Raw genomic sequence first — 15,258 nt, 5'->3', positions numbered from 1 at the left:
GCTCTGATTTTTTTGGTTCTCTTCCTCCCATTTATACCATATCCAATATGGCATTAATAATCATTCCAAAGCATTTTTGAATGTCAGTACCTTTCCTCAGATTCCCTGATGGAATACCATATACCCAATGGTACTGGATGGTTACACATTCATTTGGTTTCCAGTGAACTCTGTAGCATATGAATAAAAGCTGTTTACTCAGATCTGTATCAAAACACAGATTAAGGCAAAATTTTGGAATCTGAGTCCTTCAGAGCAGAAGACTAATAGTATTATAAAGCAATAGTGCAGTGCCTTTGTTGGATCAATGTGAAAAAAAATCGATACAACGGCGTATTCTTTGCAGCTATCAAAGTGCTGTGAAGTGTAGTCACTTAAGTGTTGGGAAATCTTGGCAAAACCAAATATTTAGGTACAATTCTGCATTTTCTCCAAAGCTATGTACAAGAAATAGCTAGATACTTTCTGGTCACCTAAAAATGTTTGCAGGGAAGCAAGGCTGGTTGGAGCTGGAAACATATTTTCTTAATCCATTTAGTATTCAATCATGTTAAGGAAGTGATGAATTTTAAACATCCTAAAATTTGAAACAAACAAACAAAAAGTTCTAGGCTTTTTTTTTTCCCCATCCCTGAAAATCTTACAGAAGAAATCCTCATTAAGAAGATTCTTGTCCTATTTCTGAGAAATTACAACGTTTTAAAGTTTGCAGGTTAAATCTATTTCCTTAACTTTTTTTCAGTGTGGAAAAAAACTATTTCACACAGTGAAGCAGCAGCCAATAAAAATAACTGGTTTTTGATTCCATTTGAATTATGGCTCATATTGTAAAGTAGTCCCAGAAATACTACAGCTTTAGCTCCTTCTTTGGTTCCACTGTCAGTCTCTTTCTTTTTCTGGATATATTGGTCACAGTACTTTGCCTCTTAGAAACAACCTTAAAGAACACAGTCAATTCCCATTTGTCATGGCTCTGAGGAGCACTTAGTGTTTCTATTCAAAAATTGTTTACCTTCAGTCTTACTTTACAGACTTAAAAAAGTAATATAAAAACATTTTTGATAATAACAATCTAGGCGAGATTCATTGAATCTATATTCTAAATCTTATTACAACCTACTCCAGTTTCCTTTATAACTAGGGAATAACTCTTTTTGTAGGCCTGATTGAACTCCAAACTCATACATAGATAGCAAGCATTAACCCTTTAATTTTAAGACTGCTATCTTAAAAATAAACATTTATTAAATATCGGAAAAGCCCTGGTATAATTGGATTTTCAATCAGAAACTAAAAAAAAAAAATAATCAACAACAACAACAAAAAAACTTTACCACCATGAAAGAAAATTTGATTTTAAAAGTCATAGCCTTTTTTCTAAGAACTTCACATAGACGTTCTACTTAGGGTTCTCAAGAGCAGGGAATGAGGGAATGCAAGCATTTCTATGGAAATTAGAGAATGGAAGAACAGCTACATTTATACCAAAACCATTCGTAGTTATGTTTTCAGAACAACTGCTCTTTTGGATGGCAAGTTTAAGAAACAATAAATGTGCTATTTAGAGCTGCTGAGGAATCAAAATGCATTTTGCTATAAGTGACAGCTAATGTCTGTTGATTTTGAAAAGCCCTCATAGTCTATACAATGCTGAACATGCAATCTGAGGCATCAAAACCTAGATGATGCCAAAAATATTGGCCTTCAAATTTCATGCATGTTTGCAAGCAGTGCCTCTGTTATATAAATTCTGGTCATTTGGTGAATTCAGAATTTGCTGATTCACAAGGTTCCTAAACCATCTATCTAGAGTAAGGATAAGGCTACACATAAGATGCTGTTGGAACCAATTCCTCTCTTATCTGATGTAGGAGTATACGGCAATATTGCCACTTTCCTGGCCTATGATCCTAGTAGGCTGGGATTTGGGATCGTGGCACAACGGATGAGGGAACAGTTAATCTTTCTTTTAACCTGTTTCAAAACTTCAGTATTAAGTTACATTCTAATAATCTTAATTTTTAAATTAAAATTCTTTCAGGAAGATTTAGGAATTGTTTTTGTAAATCCCTTACAAGTGTTTTCAACTTGTCTTTCCTGTGCTTATCTACATGCATACATAAGATTACAAGTGCTTTGAAATAAAGGCAAGACCAGCCTGAATGTCAGACAACCAAGCATTGTGTCTTGCACATACCAAGGAGTAGACATATAGCTCATTATCCAGTTTAAATTCAAGAACTATCCCATCTTGAAACAGTTCCATAAACTGATTTTTAACACATATATTAGGCACATATTTAACACATATATTTAACACATATATTAGGCATTCTTGATAAACCAGAAAAAATAATTTTAGAGTTATTAAAATATTTATATAATATTAAATCTAGGCTATATATAATTATATAATTATATATAATATTAAAATATTTATATGAACATATATGTAATATAGGAAATATGTCCACATCCATTGATTTTTATTTTATTTAAAAACATAAATCACAAATACTGTTTATTCCTATAACTGATGGTTATCTGGTTTCATTCACCAAAGAATCAGGCACAAATACTGTCTCAGAGAAAACTGGAAGCTGAATAAGAAATTTGTACTTGGAACTAAGGAAAGTTTGGTTTTCCAAAATATTTTGAGGTTTGCATGTAATATAAGTGAGTGTCTGTTTAATTTACCATCTGAAATCAGCAGTTTTCTGTAAGACACACTTAGAAACCAAGTAACAGAAGAGATCTTATATTTTCTGATCACCAAAGTATTAGCAATATTTTTGAAAACAGTTATGTCAGGTTAACCTATTTTCAATTAATTAGTTGTTTTATATAGTGGAAATTTCTTAGACTCATTGCTAGAACAAAACCTTACCCAGGAAATATTACCAGAAATAATTGAATTCAGAATGTGCTGCAGAGCTGGTGCCTAAATAGAACAAAATTGCCTTTGGGAGCAATTCCATCAGAACAACATTCCAGCTTCAGCCTAAGAGATTTGATTGATTTTGATGAAGCTCTAAGATGTTAGATCCTGTGGTTAGGTTATAATTGCTACATAAATGTAAAAAGGACTTAAACATGATTTATCAAATATAATTGGAAAGTAATTTGAATAATTTTTGTGTTGCTTTTCTGTCTTTATGCAATTAAATGCACATTTTCAGAAGATATGAACTGCTTTATGTAATGAAAACAATATATATTACATTGAAGCACTGTGTACTCTGAATCTCAAAATATTCCTATTAGCTATATGGAACATAACTGAAAAATTAACCTCATGATACATGATCAGAATTACAGTGCCTTACTGCTTCCCCCCCCCCCCCCCCCCCCCTTTTTTATTTGGTAGTTTCATGTTGCTTAGTAACATAAGGAACATCAACAGATACAATACTTAAGCAGATATGAAGCTCAGAAAGAAATGCATGCTGCAAAAAGAACTATTTAAATACATAATAACTTGGGCTTTTGTTGTTTTATTTTTTTAAAGCCTTAGACTAGACTAAAGAAGCTAATATGCTGGCTGAAAAATCATTTTAATATTGCAGAAATGTTCTAGAGACCCTTAACTTCTGCACTCTATTATACAAAAATCTAAGCAGCTTGTGATTTACCTTGCTTCAGGGTAAAATGCAACATCATAGGGTAAACGTAACTATATTATTATTACTCATTTATAATATTATTAATTTCTAATACTACTTCCCACCGCCTGTAATACTTTCACTTGAGAATTTCACAGCACTTTATATTAATTAATTATCTGTACCTTATTAAGGCACCATTCTCATCTTACAGGAAATTGCAACTAAGCAACATACAGTCAGTTCAGGAGTGCAAATGCTTTGGAAAGTCAAGGTTAATGTGATCTGCTCAAGGTCATACAAAAGTATGTCTAACCAAGAATAAACCTGGAAACCTGGGCTTCCAATTCCCCTTCCAGTTCCAACTTTGTACTATTTCATGGCAGTCGCTCACATCTCTTACAGTAACTTATACTTGGGAAACATGCAGAACTGAAAACCAAAGTGATTCCTCAGTGCTTCAGCATAAGATTGGAGCATGAACTCAGGATTTTATTGTTTCAAGACGTATTTATGCAAAAATACTGTTTATTACTGAAAGCTGCAACAAGTGGACGCAGTCAGAAAAAATATAACAAAACACCAGTTTTTGTCTCGAATTTAAAAACATTTGGAGGGTTAATAAAAAACATACTGCTTTTCCTGTTTATTCCTGTTAGATATCTCATCCCAACAAAGAGATCAGCTACTGAGAAGAGTGCAAGTCAGTCATTTTAAGACTTGCTGGCACACAAAAATTTGTAACAGCTATATTATACTTCTGTAATTAAGAGCGTCTCTGTCAATATATGTTGATAATATATATATATATATATATATAAAAGCTATAGCAGCCTGACTAATCACAGCTAGAGGTCATGTAAGGTGAACTGCTTTGGCAATTAAAAAAAATAAATCATAGTGTGATGACAGTTATGGCAGTGTAAAGTATCTATATACAGACTGGCTTTATGTGATAAGTAACTCTAAGTTAACAACAACTACACACCACTACAACGAGAACATAATTAAGTTTTCAAATTTCTTAAACTGGATTTTTTTTTTTTTGCCTTTTGGTAAAAGTAGAGCTAGTTACATAGCAAAATAGATGCAAATCTGCTGTCAGTATAGTTTATATGTATTTTAAAAAACTGGCAAATAAATAATCCCATGCATATGGGATGCATTGCTTAATATAATCCAGTACCAATTTATTCCAATCCAATAAAGGAATGACTAAATCTATTATTACTTCTAATATTTCATTGCTAACACAGTCATTGAAAGTCCTTTTCATAATACCTAAATTCTACTTTATAGAATCATTTGAGAAATAATATATATTAAAAAAACAACACTCGACACATGGTTGAAATGAAAGTATCCTCTAATATGAATTGAAACTAAACAAAGCTCAGCCATTTCTACCCCCACAGGTCAGATATGTCCAGACTGAGTTCAGAAGACAATGAGGGCATAGAAATGTATTCTGTGTGAAGTCCGAAGAATATTTAACATTTTGAAAAATTTTCCTACATAGAAACAATTATGAGTAGACAATTTAATAGATGCAGTGCAATTGCCTTAGGTTTGTGTTAGAATGAAACTAGCAAGAAATAGCTACAATTTAATATGTGCAGAGCTGTATCCTGAAAGTGTCACTGTGATCTGATTCACAAGAATCCCAGATAAAGAAATACATTTTTGTACATATAAGACTTGAAGTAGAAGCTTTCATAGGGCTTGATGTTACAAAACCACATGCAATTCTAACATTGTCACATTTCTGCAAGAATACAGAATTCTTTTCCAGAGTTGTTTAAAATGGAATGCAAGTTTATGACCTTTTAAAAAGAACAAAATCTCATTTTCAGTTTTGCAATCAAATCCCAATCAAAGAGAACTTTATCTAGGCTCAGGCTTCTATGGTGGAGTTTTGTCTCAGCTCTCACTAAAAATATATCAGTGTAATCTGGTTAAGCTTGGATGACTACCAAGGGTATTGAATAGCAAAGTACATTTCCATTCCACACAATTTCAGTCTTAAAGCTCACATAATGTTAAAATTAGAATGTATAAGTGAACAGAGTACTTTTACAAACATTGTTTTCTTTAAATGTGCTTAAATATGTCTTTCAAAGTATTAAAAAAAATCCAAAACATACTGAAAATAACTACAAGAACAACTGTTTTTATGATAGGTGGCCATTTAGGCTGGGGACAGACTTTTGGGTTAGAGGTGTTACCATCTAAAGACATGATTATACCATTATTATGCTCTTATTATGTTTATCATTGACCAATAGCTGGATTTACTGTTCTTCATCTCTGCTGCAAAGAATTGTTCAAGTGCTCCATTGCTTCCTCTCCTAGCAGGAAAGGCTATCTGTTTGGACAATATTGGTAACCCATGTAAAATCTGCTGTTTATGTCATTCATGCAATTTCTCCTAACTCAGTCCAAATCAGCTGAATTATTTTAACAGTTTAAATAGCACCACTAATCTTACTCCTTTTACTGAACATAGCCAGAAAGCAAACATGCAAGTAGATGAGTTGGCTAATACAGGAGAAGGGGCACATCTGGTGGAAGAAACAACACCTCTATTTGTAAAGAAAACTTCTGCCCAAGATCTAAAGTGAAAAATACCATTTCCAAAATCATTTCAGTCAACAAATTGAATTTGGACTCTACATAAAGCTTTATACAGGAATGAATCAGTCAAATAATTTACAAAAGTCAGTATGGGACATGGCACTTCACCCCAAAAAGCATTTGCTCAGCTACCCTTACATTTTAAGAGGAGTTGTCTATGCAAATTAACTTAGTTAAGTTTTGCATCAGCTTCATTAGGAGGCTTGCCTTTAGCTTTTCCTGAAGGAAAAGCTAAAGCTGCAAAAAAATGCATTTGAATTATGTGCAAATTCATCAGTGTTGTTTTCCTCTCTCTCTTTTTTTTTTTTGTCTCAAGAAAGCAAACCAACAAAAATTACCCTACAATTGTACCCAGATACAGACAGGCAGAGAAATGTATAAAAAGAATGTTAAGACCAAGAACTTGTACAATAAATGCTACAGAACAGATGGAGATTTGACAATAGATGGGCCAGTAAAATAAGTGAATGGAAAAAAATACATACATTGGCATTAGAGAGGCATTTGAAAGCACTAGATAGGTGAACCTGAATTCAATATCCCATCATTACAGGTAAAAGTGTAAGGTATAAAATATATACATATATTATATATATATTACCTCAACTATTCCATGAAACTAAAGAAGTGCGAAAGGAGATTTATCAGCACATGATAACCATTTATCTTCAGAAAGAACATGAAACTATTCTGCCACGTTTACTCTATATTCCACTGCCAGATTAATGGTAATAACAAAATCATGTTCCCATTGTCATTACTGGGCTTTATCAAAAATCTTTCAGGGGATGTTAGTCAGTTTCCATGCATATACACAGCTTTGACGTGAAAAGTACCTTCCACATCTGTCGTGGAAAATATCTGATGCAAACTGGAGAAAGCAAGAAAGGGTGAGTAAAATAACACCTAAAGCCTTGCAGCTTTGGAACAGAGTTTCAACTTGAGTTCCACTGGGCTCTGGTTATGCCAAGAGTAGAAGACTAAGAAAGAACAAAAAGGACCACAGATCCCAGAAACAAATAAACATTGCAGTAATTCATATTACTGATAAAGAATGCTAATGTTTTTGTATGGACTTATGTATTTTTATCGCTTTCATTTTACTCAAACTATAGATGTATTTTTAAAAAGGAGATGCACTAAGACACCTTTCCCAAAAGGGGTACTTCCTAAAAAACATGATCCCACAGTCCGTCACAGAATGCTGTCTTGCTGTTGTAACTCTTCCAGAAATGAAAGAGTCTAACGGTGTCTCTATAACCTTCAACACAAAAACATAAACTGTCCCAAAGAAAGACAAATTAACATTTTCAAGTCCTAATATCAGCAATGAATTTCTTTGGATGAAGCTTTTACAAATGAAATTGCAGTTTTGTAACAGCCGACAGTTACTATCTTTCAGAGTGAAAATAAGAATAAAACAGAAAATAGGTATTTGGTGGCTAAAGATAGGAGCTGCAAAATAACATCAATTGGCTGCAGGCTTCACTTCTACCAGGTACACTGACTATAATGGATTTGAAGAAAAGCTAAGAAAGGTTAGCATAAACTATAAACACATTAAATCATTGGCAGGTGATACTACCAGATACGAGTTTTGAAAAATTTTGTTTCCCTAAGGCTAGCATAATGTTTTCTAATTCCTATTTCTGATAACTCAAGATAGAAAATTGCCTGATGATAATATGACTGCAAATTTATAGCAGTATCTTATATACAGTAATATATACAGTAAAAATAATATATTTCTGTGCTAAATAAACTTTTTACAGATGTAGCCTACAAAATTATATTTTATGGTATCTTTGAAAATATCATAATCAACCACCCACATAATAAAACCATCCACATAAAGGTTACTGAATTATAATTTCATAAAGGCCCCTCTATAAAACTGGGCACAGTCTAAGCATGCCGCTAAACAGAGATAAAATAAATTCTGTTCCTATTAAGATATAAAATATAGATAGTGGTCAGATTAATACCGAAGACAAGGCCAATTTTATGTGTCTAATCACTCTACATATCACATTGGCATATTTTGAATGGAATCACATTATCAATTTATTGAATTAAACTTACACTTGTAATTGTTAATTACGCATCAGGGCTAATACAAACAGAAGTAACAAAGACCCCATGCCAGGCCTTCAGCCAAATAAGCAGTAACTGCATAATAATAAAATGATAACTAGCTGATAACTAGCTTCTGTGTTCATTTCTAGAGATCTTACTAAGACAAAACTTCAACTTCTCTATCTCTGTTCTAATTCTTAGAATATTATTCATTTACCCACTTCCATTGTCACGAAGAAAACCTTGATACTGATGTTTAGGAATTCAAATTAGAATGAATTTGCTGCAGATTTATGAGACCTGTCTTTCAAAGGAAAAGATTCCTCAGAACGTGAGAGATGACAGCAGAAGCATTCACGAGGGAAACAAAGCTCTATGTTGTATGAAACAGCAAATTCCTACGGAACATCCATGTCAAATAGATGACCTAGAACCTCTGTTACACTCTCATGTCAGAGCACAGCTTCCTGGCACTATAAAAACAACAACAATAAACACTTGCTAATCTGAACTGGTGGGGATTCTGAAGCACTACAACTTCAGGGACTATAAAAAGGGAAAACTGTCTCACAGGAGAGCTTTTTCTGGGCAGAACTTGTCAATATTATTCCTTGAGTTCTTAGTACAGCTCCAGTGCAGGGTGAGAACACTCCAGACAGTGCTTAACAGATGCTGGCAGCTGAACTGGGAGCTACCAAGGCCGCCAGGAATGATGTGGCAAGTTAGCCAGGGAGAGAAGCCACAAAGTAGGAGGCTCATGGGCCAAGAGGCTCCTTTGTTCCCACCTTGAACTCTCTCCCAAGGTTAAACACTTCAGCCACATATGCCCCTTTGTAGCTTACCTACTCCTATAGATACTTAGATCTATTACCTACTCTTACCTACCCTCTAGTATCTTACCTACTCTTTTTAGTAACTTCTCAGGAAAGTTTACTAAGGCTCTGGTATTAGTATTTGGGAACCAGTAAAGTTACATGATGCTGACTGATAACAATGTCTGTATTGGGTCTTGTATAATTGCTGTATAGCCCCTATTATACAAGGCATAAAATAAACTGATCCATCCCTTATAATAAGTCATACTTCCCCCAAATCAGCAGATTTGAGACCTTCTGATGTCAAACTCAGACATGAAGATAAACTAATTTCTTGGATCAGGATTATATTGAAAAGTGCAGGAGTATAGTGAGCTGAGAATTCACCCACGGTAGAACAAAGCAGCTGAAAAGCCCATCAGAATTGAAATGATCTGGTCTTATAAATGTTGACTGAACAATGTTTAAGAAATGCTTCATAAGTGCATGAAACCAAAAGACATATTTATTTTTCTGACTATAGCTAGTTCTTAAGTCCTTGGTATTTTAAAAAGTTTTTAGTTAACTCAGGATCATGAAAAATGCCACAGAAAAATAAAACACATCCCATAGGAGTAATTTTTTTATTTGTTTTATGAGTGACTATAAAACAGACATTGTGAGGAAATATAAAGAAGCTGAAAACATAAGTCATTAAGATAATTGATTTAAAGCTGAAAATCTAATTTTGAAATGTTGGTCCTGATAAGAGGCAAGATCAAGACAATGGTAAGGGACAAAAGGCCCGAGTATTAAAGCCTGATGAAATAATAATGACCTGCCAAACTAAGAAACACACCCAATCCACACTGAATTTAGGTATGCTTAGAGACTTTGAACATCAGAAAATCAAAGATTATATGAAAAAATATCCACAGTCTACCTTTCCTCAAAGTAAACATACAGAACTTGAAGTCAGAGATCACATAAAGCAACTGCCTAACAATTCTTAAAACTGATTACTACAGAAGGCAGTAAAGAGGAAAAACTCTGTCATACTGGTGAGCAAATCCCTGATAACAAAGGGGAAGTTAAATGCAATAGCATTATAGAGAGAAGATACAGAATAGGCAAACACATTGGAAAACAAACAAACATAATACTCTTTTTGAATAAAAACTCGATTAATGCCTTCAACACAGATACTCATTATCAAGTTACATGCATGTCCAACCCAGCAGGCAGCTGTAGAGACATAGGAATGAAAGCAATTGAGGGCTCATTTGAAAACGCCTAATAACCAGAACACAACACAGAAAATAGGCCAGCTGTGCCAAACTCAAGCTTCTTTGGCACTGCTCCTCATACTAAAGCAGAGGGTGAAAGATGACGGTCATTGAGTCACTGGCCTAAAAACACAGATTAAGTACAAAACAGATTATTTTCTGGATAACGAAGACAAGCAGAAATCCTTTGCTTTTTACCAGACATGTTCCCACTGCTGAAGTAATATATTAAAATACAGTAAAAGAATACTTACCACTGAAAGTCTGAGAGCAGATAGCTAATATCAAACATTTCCTATGTTTATCACCAGGATTTCTGAGATTCAGTAAGGGCTCCATCTGACTGTATTTTGCACTTCTCAGTTCAGAAAGACAGAATTCAGAAAAGCTTCTCTGCCATCCTAGTCTTATAAACTCTAATGTACAGGATGAACCTGTAGGCATGTCAATACCTCAACTGAAGTCAAAGTATTAAAGATATCCAAATGTATGACAAAAACTCTTAAGCTTCAGTGGAAAACAAAGCAAATCCTTCTCTTTCCCCTCGGTCCAGCCAGTTATTATGACAACTTCTCTGTGCAAAAAGAATCTCTGCATTTTAAGCTTAAGGCAGCTTAAAGTATGCCCACAAAAACATTTTCTTTGGTTGTGCTCTAAACCTGAAAAGCCGGGGAAAAATAGCTGCAGTACCACTGCATCAAATAACATGGTTAATTCAAGCAGAACATGTTCCCTGCCATACAGCATCACCTCTCCCCTATAGCTCAGTGCTACTTTGCACCCAAATAACCCGTCCACACTCTTCGTTTAATGCTGCTTCACTTCAAATCAGTTAAAACTTCTCAGAAAGGCTCTTTGATGGCTGACAGTGCCTACAGCAATTTTTTGGAGCCTCTAAGCTCTGTCTGTCAATTTCCACCTAGGTCTTTAAGGTAAAAATCATATTTAGGAGCCATCACAAACATTCAAGATCTGGACTTTAAGACTTCAAATTTGTGAGACTTGTGACAAATGGTAAGAGTTTGTCACATTAGAAGCTCTAAGTAGAAGGAGCCACAATAGATTTGGTCAGAGACTGAATCAGAGCATGTTAAGATTCCCTCCCAGATTCAACCATTGTGTTTGCTGACTATAATGATAAACTCAATAATTAGTACTTTTCTACCTGAAATAGTAGCATTAAAAATCTGCTGTACCTAGACATACTATAATGTCCTTTTAACAGTTTCTCCTTAAGTTTCAAAGATGTTGTCGGTATTCTGGTAGTTGGCAAGGTGTTTGAAACACTAATAGAGGAGAAAAAGGCAGAGGTAGGAAGGGTCTCTGACACATTTTCCATAAGTAACTGTATATTAATTAGAGCAATAAATGGTCAGAATGTTCAAAGTCATTCTGTTACCAGTGGGTAGGTTGTACAACACATGTACTTTACATCATTATAAAACCTTTACTTTTCAGATATTCAAAAGATACTGCGTAACAGCAGAATGGTATTATATTGCCACAACACTGGGACAATTCATCAAGGATCAGTACCTTAATATGTCATCAAGATAAAAAGTACTTTCATTATCTCTCATTCTCAATCTCCCTCTCAGACTCTCTCCCTCCTAATGAAGTCAGGAACAGCATTTCACAGAAACAAACTAACAAAAGCACATTTTTTTGTTATTTCAGTTCCAGACTGACAAAATATCTTTGCTTTTTGTAGGAGGAGGTAATCAATGTTGTTATCTATCATTGCTGTTTTATAGCCACAATTAAAATGGAACTCCATCTTTTCTTACTGTATAGTTTACAACCCACGCGTTCCATACTGTTCTAGTCCATTTATTTTTTTCCTCAGGAAACGTAAAACAAGTTGAGTACCAGTCCTCATTTCTCTTTTACTTGTTCTCCATCACCACCAAGGCTTTTTTATATAAAGCAAGATTGCGGGTGTTTGTATGTGATGGTATTAAACATAACATACAAAACTTGCATATCCAGTTCCTAGTTTCTTCTGCCCCATAAACACACTTGTCAGCCTCTATGCATGATGCAATTTAACAGAAATAAAAATAAATAAAAATCCCACTGTATTTTAACTCTAAGTACATTTTTTTTTTTTCCAATTTTCAATGCATACCAAATTTTTCTGGAGGGTTGACAGAAATATTTTCAGTAGGCTTTCTGGGGCATCCTTTGTCAATAGTTTAGCAGTTACTTTAAACCTTTTGAAAGCTGAAACCAGGACAAGACCAAATAATAATATCTGAATACCAGTTAATTTGCAGGTCCAGTGTGATTCATAGAAAACAAAAAAATAAACAGAAAGTGAAGCACTAAACCAACACTTTCAAATCAGATTGCCTAAAAGAACATAAAATCAGAAACAGGTTCTGTTGCCTTTACTCACAGGGAATAAAGTACTGTTCTATTCCATTAATAAAATGGAGTTGGATAGTGCTGAATGTAAGACAAGAGAATCTTAATTCCCTACATAAAGGGTGATGTAAACTTAAAACCTATTGAGCATTTGTAGTTTCTGTGTCTCAAGGATGGCTGAGAACTCAACTGAAGGTCAGCTGTTTTTAGACATGGACACATCCATTTTCAAGCTCAGCAAGATATAAGAAACATACCTGAGTATGTGTAATTATTCTCTGGCAAACATTTGCAGGCTACCTATTTGCAACTGTTGATATATGTCGAAGCTTTGCACTGTTTCAGAAGAATATAAAAAACAAACAAACAACAACAAAAAAACCAACAAAACCAACCAACCAAAAAAAAACAACCAAAAAACAAAAAACAAACATGCAGCATTTTGTAAAGATTAGTATGAAATTTAGGGTAAGAGGATATTTGCTGGAATACCAAAATACCAGCATTACTTATCATACCTTATCTGTCCTTCTCATGCTCTCAGCTTTTAGTATCCCACTGCTTGGTCATTTATACATAAAGTCGTTTGTACAACACATTCATAATACTATTTCCTCCCAGTCCCATTTATGAAAAATATATATGTCTATTTAAAGCAACATCATGTTTAATTTTGTGGCAGTAAAGGACTTTTTTTTTTTTCTGTATTCTGATTATAAATGTTCTGTCCTCTTACCTTAAAAATGTCTCCACAGGGGAAAATAAATCTGGATTTAAAATTTAATTTGGAACTATAAAATACAGAATAGTTATTTCTGTTTACAGCATGCTAAAAAAGGTAATGCAAGTAAGCAGTGTAAGCTACCGGTTATTGATGCTAGCTCTGTTTTAAAGCAATGGTAATAGCTTTTCATCTCAGGAGAAGACAGTGTTTCTTCTGTAAACTATAAATTGTATATATTATTTTACATTTTTTAATGCTGAATTTTAATCTTAGACATGTAGTTTGGTATTTCTTAGTTGAAATATTTTCACACTCATGTTCCACTTACTCTTTACAGTATCGATCAATATAAATATATTTCAAGCTAAAACAGCATTAATATTAAAAGCAGGTTAAATTTCTTTCAGAACCTTTCTGTCCAGGGGGAAAGTCTGACATGGATGCACTCAGAAAGCTGTCACACCTACTGATGCCTTAAAGGGAATTGTAGCCAAAAGAAAAACTGAGTTAGTCTGAGTTTATAGACAATGATTACACTTCAGAGCAAATTTTTGAGATCAGAATTAAGTTGTTAGAATTAAAGAACATTGCAGTATGTGCATGAGAAAGAAAGGATTCAGTTATTAAATGTGCAAGAATCAATTCCTATGCTATGAAGCTTACCAATATTATACAAGAAATTAGAGAGAAGCATGTCAAAAACATTCATAAAATGCAACTAAATTTCCCTGACATTAAAAAACTGACTGATATAATTGTGGGTCACAGTCTGAGAATATTTCAGAAATCAGATTTCAGTGAAATTGAAAAGTAGCAGGAGAAATAAATCATGAAGTCCAATCCATTCCATAAATCTGTTTTATAGATCTGTGCTCTTAAGTATGTAAGAGAAATTGGATGTGAAGTATTTTAAATTATAACATGTAACCAAGCACTGCTAAGCGGGTAGTGAAAGAGGAAAGGAGTAATGCAATGAAAATTATGAAAGCAAAAAATTATGCATCCATAGACAAAAAAACATATTATTAATAATTGTAATGACCAGAGTTAGATTCTATATTTGTGCAATATGGAACATATATATAGACAGAATATATATATATATACACACATAGGACACAGACAAAGAAAAAACAGTGAGGCAATAATATAAAATAATGCAGCTGGATTCAAGAATTTAGATTACTTGGGTTCATGAGCAATACAGCTGATGCTGATAAATGTAGATTATAAAAAATTATTGCAAACAGATAAATGTGTATACACTGGAAATATGAACGGCCACCCAAGCACAGAAGAACATGGACTTCTTAAAACATATGAAACTTTAGGAAAATATAAATTCTACTACAGTTCAGAAAGGTAGGAAGGGAAAAGGTATCACAGTTGTGCTTGAAGTGGAGACTGAATGAATCTGAGTTCAATCTCTACGCTTTCCCATGGGGGCTGGAGCAAATATACCTTAGACAGTGATGCCATATCAAAGTGAGATAGAATTTGAACTTACAGTTGATAACATGCTCTGCAAGTACAGCAACCATTCTCACACTCTAAGACTTTTCACATGGGGAATCAGAGCTCAGCAGCTAAGGTGTTTTAAAATATACACCTGAGCCTCCTTACAGTAATTTCCCCTTGAAGACAAGCCTTGAGGGTGAACTTTTTCAGAAGCATTTACACCAGCCCTTAATAGATTAGTCCCATAGATGTCACTCATACAATAATTAGTAGCAAAGTTATGACAATCTAAACTTTTTGAAACATCCCCCTCTTAC

At 34.0% G+C, this 15,258-nt stretch overlaps 1 protein-coding gene across 8 annotated transcripts in view; it reads right to left on the bottom strand.

The window, feature by feature from the left end:
* Positions 1-15,258, bottom strand: part of LOC310902761 (heparan sulfate glucosamine 3-O-sulfotransferase 1-like) — a 54,752-nt gene that overhangs the window by 6,347 nt on the left and 33,147 nt on the right. Inside the window, exon 1 of one of the 8 annotated variants that reach the window (XR_014586979.1) lies at positions 14,991-15,253. The exons of 6 other annotated variants lie outside the window; for them this stretch is intronic. The gene's annotated coding sequence lies outside the window, so the exon portion shown is untranslated. One more of the 8 variants, XR_014586980.1, reaches the window with a different exon arrangement.

Source organism: Anser anser, assembly GCF_964211835.1.
Source record: "Anser anser genome assembly, chromosome: 7".
Taxonomy (NCBI): domain Eukaryota; kingdom Metazoa; phylum Chordata; class Aves; order Anseriformes; family Anatidae; genus Anser; species Anser anser.
This window is presented reverse-complemented; position numbering and strand designations above follow the sequence as displayed.